The sequence below is a fragment of the Limulus polyphemus genome, unplaced genomic scaffold, assembly GCF_000517525.1.
Source record: "Limulus polyphemus unplaced genomic scaffold, Limulus_polyphemus-2.1.2 Scaffold2465, whole genome shotgun sequence".
Taxonomy (NCBI): Eukaryota; Metazoa; Arthropoda; class Merostomata; order Xiphosura; family Limulidae; genus Limulus; species Limulus polyphemus.
Window position 1 is genome coordinate 55861 of NW_013668075.1, and position 10211 is coordinate 66071.

A 10211-nucleotide genomic window follows, 5' to 3' on the forward strand; every position below is an offset into this window, starting at 1 on the left:
GAAAGGTGGTAAAGATGGTTTGGATATGCTGTGTAAAATTCACGCTATTCTTTCTTGTGATGTAATATTTATTATTATATATTATGATTTTAGCGTTGTAAGTCCGAAACTTACCGTTATCCCACCAAGGGACAAGTTTGATGGCTTATGGCATAAAAAACCGGGTTTCGATACCCGTGATGGGCAGAGAATAGATAGCCCATTATGTAGCTTGGTGCTTAAAAACAAGCACAACTTATATTTAGTATTTATGTTTCCAAGTTAATTTTTTTATTCAGTTTTCTTTCTGTTCTAAATGTGTGTGATTTAATTTTGTGTTATAACTTGTGTTTTTCTGTTGCACATTTTTTTGTTTTCAGTTCGTCACTTAAACCTTTCAGTTCGATTTTATAGCTTAATCCATTATATTCTTGACATTTCAGGATTCTAGCTAGCTATTGGTTAATTCATCTTAATCGAGTTTACCCTAATGTCAATATATGTTATTTCAGTACCGGTTATCTAGGAAGACGGCGGTAAGTTTACGGACGTACAATGATTCCCCGCGGTAGACACAGTACAGATATCCCCATGTAGTTTTGCTCTAAAACAAACCCCAACCGGTTATTTATCGCATATATACACTCAGCAAGTAAATCTTTATGTTTCAGCTTTAAAGGCTTTGAAAAATGTTATCTAAAAAGACCACGAGGGGGCGTCACACTTACTTTTTACGAGCCTTCTAGTTTCACAAAAGATTTGTGAATTTACTATGTGTACAACTGTTATTAGACACCCACTAAAGCTACGGGGGGAAGGATAATATACATAACAAGTGTTTTCTTTTGTCGTTTCTTGATTTATGTTCAATTTGCTGAACGGTAAAGAATCTTATCAAATTATCATGTTTAGCGTCACATTCAGAATAATTGTGTATTTATTTAACCATATATTAGGTGCTCATTTTTATAGGTCAACCCCCCCCCCCTCCGGGGACAAATCTGTAGGACTACAACGCTAAAAATCTGCTTTTGATACCTGTAGTGAGCAAAACATGGATAATCCATTGTGTAGGTTTGTGCTTAATTTAACAAACAAACAAAGTGTACATCAAAACCACTATCTCAATCTGGGAGTAACTGTGTTAAATTAATAAATTGTTTGTTTTAGAATTTTAACGCAAAGCTACATAAAGAATTATCTGCACTTAGCCACCCCTAATTTTGAACTTGTAGACCAGAAGAAAGGCAGCTATTCAACAGCCAACTCTTGTCTGGCCACATAGTGGGGATTTATCATTTCTGTTCTAACAATCCCTTAGCCCCAAAGTAGTGATTTCTAACTGCAAGGAGACGCGAACTCTGGATACTTATGTTCACAGTCCGGGAACGTTAACCACATGAAAATAATAATGTAAGCTTTTATATAGCATTATAAACACACATAGAGACAATCTGTCCCCATTTCATAGGTTTACAAGTTGCAATACTTCAATTTCTGAAGTTAGAAGACCTCGACATCCAAACTAATTTAATTGCATTTTACTATAAACAGGTCGTGCCATCTATTGACAAGTATGAGAACAAGCAATAGGTCCGCACACTTTCTTTGTTATACATCCTCCGGTGGGACAGGGGTAAGTGTACGGACTTACAACATTAAAATCCGTGGTTCGATTCTCCGAGGTGGAAACATTAGATAGTCCACTGTGCCTTTAATCTGAAACAAACAAACATCACTCCAATATTGTAGTATTTGAGTTCCTAATAATCAAGTTTATTATACTGTTTTTAAACAAACACAAGTAAAATCAAAATAAAATATAAAAATTTTCAAACCAGAAGTTGAGGTGAATTGTTGTATTTTACTCTATTCCCCCTGTTCCTCCCCTCCCCTATCGTATCTTATTTATCATCCACGTAATTTAGTTTTATCATACTGATTGAAGAAAACTTTAGTCAAATCAGTGATATTTCAGGCTACTAGTGGAAAGTATCGGTACTGATTGTCAGATTATAACTGTTAAGACTTATTCACAATTTTAAATTCAATGTTATTACTTTACTGATAATCTGCGTTAGCAGGTTGTTTGCAAATTGCTTCCCAAATCAAAAATAGCAATAATATTGTAGGTTATCGTAAAAAAAAAAGACCATATTAAATTGGAATATATATAGGGGAGAAAAAATTATTATTTTAACGTAAAATAGAGATCGTGCCCCCCAGTGGCACAGCGGTATGTCTGCTGACTTACAACGCTAGAAACTGGGTTTCGATATCCGTGGTGGGCAGAGCACAGATAGCCCTTGTGTAGCTTTGTGCATAATTAAAAAAAAAACACACAGTAGGGATCGTTGGTTATTCGTAGAATTGTTATAAAAAGTATCCAAAACAAAATAAATGCTGCAATAAAAAGTACACAAACAAGTAAAGTGATATTAGTTGGGTAGATTTTAAAACGAATTTCAATCGCTCCTTTGATTGGCAAATTTAGACTGCCAAACAACCAAATTTTAATTTTTGTTTCCTATTTACTTGTTCAGTTTTTTATATGTTCATGGAATGGACATTAACATCTATAATATTTTAGTATAGCCATATCCCTGAATGATATAACTTTTACAAGAATTAAAACCACAATCACAAATTTATAAAATGTAATCTTTACTTTGGCCTACAGATATGTAGAGATTAAATTTTATAAATTTGTGACTGTGGTTTTAATTCTTGTTTCATTACTTTTTGTAGCAGGATCCCTACTTCATTTTAAAATTCATAGTCTTTTAATACTCTTGTTTGCTTACTTTTTATGTTATACCTGTATAAAATATATACTTTACATTTACAAACTATCACGTGTCTATCCACGATATGTAGCGCCATCTGTTGGTTTAAATTGGGATTAAAAGATATTTACGTATGTGCATGATATGTTTACCATTTATAAAAAATCTGTATATATTTATCGGAATATCAAAAGCGAATATACACACAGACCCAGACCAGTCAAATAAGCTGGAGAAATCTTGTCACGATAGTCCGAGCCGTCTAGGGGTTAGCCCCGCTGACGTGATCAGGTAAGTAGGTAGTAGACGAAAAAATTGCTGTTTTAGACATTTCTGAATTATTATACCGAAAATGTTAGCGACCTTTCTAGCGTATTATTTGTACACACGCGCATAATATATTGTAACCAATACTTTGAAAGGTCGGTCTTTTGCTTAGGAGTTCAACAGGGTGTTTTTTCAGCGTGTGGATTATTTGGAAACCTTGTCGGTCACTACTATTAAATACTACCATACTTAATAATATACAAAATTACTGTTACCAGAGTCGGCCCTAGGCAAAATTGTGGCCTGTGCAAATTTTGTATTTGGCACCCCTGCCCCTGTAAAACTAACAAGAACTGCTCATTGCAATGTCGATTTTGGTGCCCTTCGGAGTCGGCGCCCTGCGCGGGGGAACACGTCGCCCGCCCAAAGGGCCGGCCCTAACTGTTGTTAGTAAGAAAGGTCTTGAGAGAGAAGCAAATTTTTAATGTCAAGATTCAATCATGCAAAGATTGTTTTTCAAAATTTGTTTTATCGCCCTGCAGAGGAAGCTAAAAGACTTTGATGTAAAACTTGAAGAGGTATATATAAGACGGCGGTTGTTTTCTGTTGGTATAATTAGTAATCGATATATCGTTCGTTTTGTAACAAACCACAAAGCTCGTTCATAATTGAGAAGAACACTAAATACATGTATTTCTTCAGGAACGGATTGATTCTTGAAAATAATAATTAATAATATATATAATGCTAACATAAATAATGAAATATTAAATAATACTTACTCTGATTCTGGTCCTCCGGTGGAACAGCGGTAAGTCCACGGATTTACAACGTTAAAATTAGGGCTTCGTTTCCTCTCAGTGGATATTGTAGATAGCCCGATGTAACTTTGCTATAAATAAATTAAAAACCCTTACTCCCCCACCTTAGTTCTGATTTGTTGTTACATGAATAAAATAGATGAAAATTACACTTTTCTTTCAGTTGACATAGCAACAGTTGTTGTCAAACAATTTGCTAATATAGATGGTGTCTCAGCGACTGTAATGTACATCCCAGTTAACCTAAAAAATTCTGGTATTGTTCGAAAGGCCTCATCAGCACTGGATATATCAGATATAGCGTAGTTGACGTATTATTATACATTCTTCTTTACTTTCACTTACAATGTTTTATTAATTAATAATAAATCTGTTGTTCTTGCAATACTTTGTGTAATGGTAGTTTCTCTGCCACATTTCTCACTTTTCTAACTGTTCTGTCATGAAAATGACGATTTAACCGATTAGCCTCTTAATTGGAATTATTTCTGAAAAGTATTTTAAAAGAAATTGAACCAACATACAAGGTTTGTGGCTTACCTCGTGTTCCTATGACGACAGTACGCTTTCTATTAATGTTCATTAAAAATTATAAGTTTGGTAACTTGATCAGAAAATGCTCATAATTTAAGAAAATGATAATTTGATTTTAAAAACTTGTAAAATACTTCTTTACTCAAAATAAATCAGAACCGAAAAAATTCTCACAAATCCGAAGTATTTCCCGAAAAACATGAAGACAGGTGTCTTCTGATAGTTCAGTCAACAAAATCATAATTTGGCCATAAATACGACTTAACAACATAAGAAGAAATTCTCTATTGGTGTAATTTTTAAAAATATAAACACTGAATATGGTCCTCCGGTAACTCAGCAGTAAGTCTGAGGGCTTATAACACTAGAAATCGGATTTAGATACCCGCAGAGGGCAGAGCACAGATCACCTATTGTGTAGATTTGTACTAAACAACAAACAGACACTGGATTTGTACAAGAACTTTAAGGACGTTTCTATAAGGTTTTCCTGGTTAAGACCAATCTGATGGTTTTCATATCTGGTACTTTGGTTTGGTGTTATATTTTCTCTGATTTAATGCATACTCGGGTCCCATTATTCATAACTTGAGTTGTAAAAAAAGGAGGGAAATCAATATAAATTTGCGAATATGCAATCAGCTATTTAAACTTTACAAATGCTAATAAATTATATTTGGAAGTTCTGTTCATGTCAATGGAACTTAACGATCGATTAATGTATCAATTTCATAATAAGATGTATGTAATGTGGTTGATTTATATTATAGATCGTTTTATAACCTATTATTTGTTTGTAGTTAAGCACAAAGTTACACGATGGGCTATCTATGCTGTGCCCACCACAGTTGTCGAAACTTGATTTTAATTATTATAAATCTTCAGACTTACCGCTAAACCACTAGAGGCTATGACCGATTATTCCAGAGCTAAGCTCACTTTAGAGACGCTTGAATTTAGAAGTTATTTTGAAAAAAGTTTGCTTGAATTAAAGATAAGTTCAACTTATTTATAAACATCATATAAGACAATTGTTTTGTAAACTAAAACTCAAAATAACCAAAGAACAAACTGGGTTTATCGGCATTAAAAACAAGTGATTACTGGTAAATGCGTGCATAAAAAAATTAGTAAAATATATTTGAGCATAAAATGTTTTAATATTGTGTAATTATTTTCCTTGAAGAAGTATAGTAATGATATAAAGGTAATCCTAAATATTTATATTTAACTTATTTTTTCTGTCATAGGCCCTCTACGTAATCACTCTTTAAAATGTGTGAGGATACTTCAAAGAGCGATATCTGGAGCACGTGAAGTTATATCTGTGTGAGGTTTTATTGTATTACATGACGTATTGCAATGTTAGCGCTATACCTTAAAACTTTAGTTTGAAGAACAGTCGTCCTTCAATATTTGTCTAGCCATTTTTCATCTGTGTGAGTAATTTCTTTGTATATCATGTGAATTTTTGAAAGTTCTGTTAACTTTTCAATTCAGGTTTAAATTTAATTAAACTTTAAAGTTAAACTTACACTTACTACTGAATTACTAGGTTAAAACAATAGACGTATTTAAATTGTTATCTAGACTAATGTCTAAAGTAGTAATATTAATAGTAATTAATACTACTGCTACTAGAAATACTGTTAGTGTTAGCAGATGGTAATAGTATTCCTTAATCTAGCTCTTAAGAACTTGGGTAAGAATAAGACTCAAATCTTACCATTAACATTTTCCAAACCACTGAACGTAGAATGGTCCAACATTACAGTTTACACTTTACAGGTTTGTAAAGCTAGTTGAATAAATCGTTTTGCTTAACTTAATATTAACATATATATAAAATAGTGTTACTACTCTACATGGTCCAGTATATGTTCATATTTCCTCCTTTCTCACCTTGCTACAATCTTACTACTTTGTAAATATATTTATTTACAAAATGGACATGGTACACCTACTCCCTTGATTGACATAAGCATAGAAAAATGTCATTTTCCAGATGTACATTTAAATTTAATTTGTAGTCTATAGACTTAATTCTATATAATTATAATGTACAACAGTGGTTCCCAACCTGGGGGTCCGCGAAGGTAATACCATCTTGTTAAACAAGTAAGTTTTTTTAATACTGCTGTTTTTTTTTAATTACACACACTCAGTTATGTACGTCTTTTATTTGATAGTGAAAAATGTGAAAACGAGTTAACTATTAGTTAATAAAAACAATTTGTTGGCTAGATGGAATCTTTCAAAAACATAGGTTCCGTGGGGAAAAAATACTAATAAAAGGGATCCTTGGTGGTGAAAAGGTTGGGAATCACTGATCTAAAAAGTCTCTTAACTTTTGAAACTAATATTAAAATCTTTTCAGTAGACACTTGTGAGAAAATGTTTATAGATTGTTAGAAGGTTTAAAGTCTGACAACTTGTTTCTCAGGTTTTGACTAGTGGTGTCAAATGATTTTGTAGGTTCAGAAAAAAGTTTAGGAAAAATATCTCCTGTTTTTAAGGTAGGGGTTTAGTTTCCAAATGGAAAACATTTTGTTTTAGTATAACAAGAATTGCAATGATTTCTCACACCTTTTATTTACCGTGATGTGTGGGTAGGATTTAAATCCACTGTGAATTTACGTATTACATAGGTCTTAAAAACAGTGTCTCTTAAATCTATTTAGATCAGCCCTCTAGGTCCAAAACACGAAAATGATTGGACTTCAGACAAGTATTCTACACTTGTTTTTGTGGAAAAAGAAAGTCCGTCATTTCCATTTCCTTCCACTATAAAATAAAATCTACTTGTTAATATTTTTAATTGGATACTTCACCTTATGAAACCACTTTTTAGCTGTTATGATTCATAGCATGATTCATTTCATAACTGAGGTTTTATGAATGCACTCATTGTTGAATGAAACCTTCATATAGTGTGTGGTGCAAAATCTTATCTACCTAATTCTGTTTAAGTGAATACAAACATTTACACAAAGAAATTACTTAAAAGGTGTTTATTTATTTTTGATACAGAGTGGGCTATAGCAAACCCTCCAAAACTATGTATAAAACACCAAATTGTTTCACAAATAAGACATCTGATGGACTTGAATAACCACTGAATCAGTCTAACTTTCCAAATTTCATGATGTCCACTGCTGTTATTCATGCATGACATAAAAGTTCTTACATGAAGGACATTATCCTTAATATCTCTGTTGAAGTATTTATCTATGGCCCACCCTGTATATATATTATTCTAGAAATTATTACATTAAAAGCATATTTTAAGTATGAACAAGTTGTCCAAACTTCATAATCTCCAAAACAATCATATAAGTTCTTTACTGCTATAAATTCAACTTTAACAAGAAAGTTCATACATTTTCTTTGGGTTATTTTGTTGAGAGGGGAAATAACTTACTGTCACTTTGCTTTCCAAAGTATCTCATATTTTGACAGGTAGCTGACTTGGGCACAGCCAAGGTGCCCCCAAGTAGCCTTACACGGTGAAAATGTAACTAATGAAAATAAATATGTAGCAACAATATCAAAATCCTTGTAGTGAGTTTTGTTCGGATATCACACACAGCTTTAGAAAAAAAAAAATTTTTGGAAAGAGGAGAGAAGGTTCCCCCCACCCCCCTTTGGTGGGGACCCTGAAGTATTTTTGTGGCTTAACTTTATTTGTATTCCTGAGAAACAAATGTGTTATTAATTGATGCCCAATTGTCAAGAGAGGATTGACTGTATTAAAACTATTTTTCCTGTTTTTTGTACAGCTGGAAGGACTACAAGTATCGTATCTCTGATGCAGTCTATACAGTATCTTTATTTAACTGTTAATTAAGTATAAATAACATGTTTACTGAAGAATATGAATCAAGACGTGACTTACTTTCCAGATATTAAGACTTACCTCCTTTTTTTTTAATGCCTTGCAATATTATTGATGAAATGAATAAGTTTACAAGTCTGGTAAACCCTAACCCTCTTTGTATATCGGAGGACCTATTAAAAAATTGTTCTTTTTGTGATTATTTTATTTGCCGTAGCAATTTTTAAACTAAATGTAGCTATTAAAACTACTTGGTTTTATGTATGTAAATGTCCTAATGCTCATTCCTTCTTATTTATCCAGATACTGTTTCATATTTACCATATTATTCTAGAAAAATACTCTTACTTTTAGAGCTGTGCCACAGAAATCTTCAGTTCAAGTTTTTAGTTGGTTCTTCTTCACCCGAGCTCTCCACAATAAATCTATTAGTAATACCATCATTTAGCTTGTGCCCCATTTTTCTGTAAAATCAAGGAGTTTTACGAAAATTTAACCCTAAAGAAAGAGAACAAGGATCCCATATTTTTGTGCTGGTGATATTCCTGTGTATGTATTATAAATGTATTTAAAGATGACATTATAGATGTCCAATTTCATATATATATACCAACATGATTTACATAGTAAAGTAAAACAATGTGTACCTTGCACAGAGTAACCTATAATACTGATACGGTATATTGACACACGAGTTCGTACTGCAACACATTGTAAAGATCTAGTAAATTGGGTACAATAGCTTCAATAAAATGGCTAGTTGAACAATTGTACAATAAGTGTGTCCTCACACACATAGAACAAGAAACATAGTGGTAAACACGTGACAACATTAAAACTTCATTGTTCATCAGTTTGACATTAAGTTTCATCAAAGATCAAAATATTATCTTTTATTTTTAAGAAAGTACAAAAACAACTTATAATCCCTAATGGGCCACTTCTGATGTGCTAAACCATCTTCCATCTCATGGAGGTTTTGATAAGTATATTCCTCCTCCTCCCTTCCTCAAGGAACATGGAGAGGTTCAACAAAATACCCTTTTCTCATCAAAAATCAGAATGTGTGTGTACCCAAGGACATGCACCTGGATGGTCACATAGAGGGCTGTTGTGTTTTATACATGTGGCACATTGGCATAGGGCAGGTAGCCAAAAGTTGTCCAAGCCCAAGACAGTTTACCGACTGTAACACACTCCTTGTAGGCAGTACAGCTTATCTTCCAGAGGTGTTACATGTTCTCTGAAATTGTTATAATGTCTTAATGTTGTCTCATTATCCTGGAACTTTTTTTTTGGGGGGGGGGGGGCTTTTCTTGGTTGAAGATATTGTAAATAACTTTATTCAATAGAAGTGAAGGTGTTTTCCTTACACTTAAAATCAAAAAGTAAATAATTCCAAATTAAAGAGACTCCAGAAGTAAGTAGACTTGTTTCTTCAGGGATGGTTTTAGTTCTCGTGGTTTGGATAACCTAACTTGGAATAGGTATGTAGCCTTTTACACAAACAGGATATAATAATAAACTCCACTTGCACAATCCTTGTTTCACCATTTTCTCACACCAGTGCTAAAGTCACAGATGGTTGATATTCTTTCTGAGTATAGGCTATAATTTAAATATCGGTCTGGTGTTGTTTGTGCTATCTTCTCTTATTGATCAGACATACTATCTGAAATTTTATTGCAGATGCGTGTGGAGATTCTTAAATTTGCCTAATGTGAAAGTGCAGTAAAATGAGGCCTGGCATATGATTGTACTATAGATTTACAAAATACATAGTAAAAATGTAAAACTGGTACTTAAACGTAAAGTTATTCTAAACATTCGGGGGATCCCCCCCCCACACACACACAGATGGCATTTCTGATGTTGGATCTAACTGATAATGTCTGGGTATTCCTTACAGTAAAACTGGTATAAATCATGTTATCGTTGGACACATCAGTGCGTATTTTGTTTTTAATGTATGTGTGTGTGTGTGTGTGT